Source organism: Myotis davidii, unplaced genomic scaffold (assembly GCF_000327345.1).
Source record: "Myotis davidii unplaced genomic scaffold, ASM32734v1 scaffold395, whole genome shotgun sequence".
NCBI lineage: Eukaryota > Metazoa > Chordata > Mammalia > Chiroptera > Vespertilionidae > Myotis > Myotis davidii.
Window position 1 is genome coordinate 2,224,502 of NW_006287904.1, and position 510 is coordinate 2,225,011.

A 510-nucleotide genomic window follows, 5' to 3' on the forward strand; every position below is an offset into this window, starting at 1 on the left:
CTACACCAAGTCAAAATCTCCTAGTATATGCTCTCATAGTACCTCTGTCCTTTAATCTTATGTATCAAAATCACAATGTGAGAGTAGGAGGAGGCTGCAAGGACATGCTTCCAGGAACAAGCTGGAATTACAACTGAAATAAGGAAAGGCTACCTGAATAATCAGCGGAAAACTCACAGGAGAGAACCCTGATACCCAAGGACCGAAGGTGGAGAACGCTTTGAGACTGGTAGGAGGGGCAGAGGCGCGAAAAAGCTGGCTGAGCACCTACAGATGGCAACTGAAGTCCGGAGAGATATCTCAACTGTGTGGGAGCGGGGTGTGCCACTGAGAACTCTGGGATCTAATCCCGAAGCTGGGCTCTCCAGCAGAGAGCACCAAACTGAGGAGGGTACCTACATAACATCTAGCTGTGAAAAGCAGTAGGGTGCTGTCTGCCAGGGAGTGGCAGCTGAAAATTCAGGCACCCTCTTAAAGGGCCAATGCACATAAATTCCCTGTGGAGCCACC

The 510-nt window shown here is 49.6% G+C and overlaps 1 protein-coding gene across 1 annotated transcript in view; it reads right to left on the minus strand.

The window, feature by feature from the left end:
- The window catches only part of SUSD5 (sushi domain containing 5), a 33,102-nt gene that overhangs the window by 28,566 nt on the left and 4,026 nt on the right, over positions 1 to 510 (minus strand).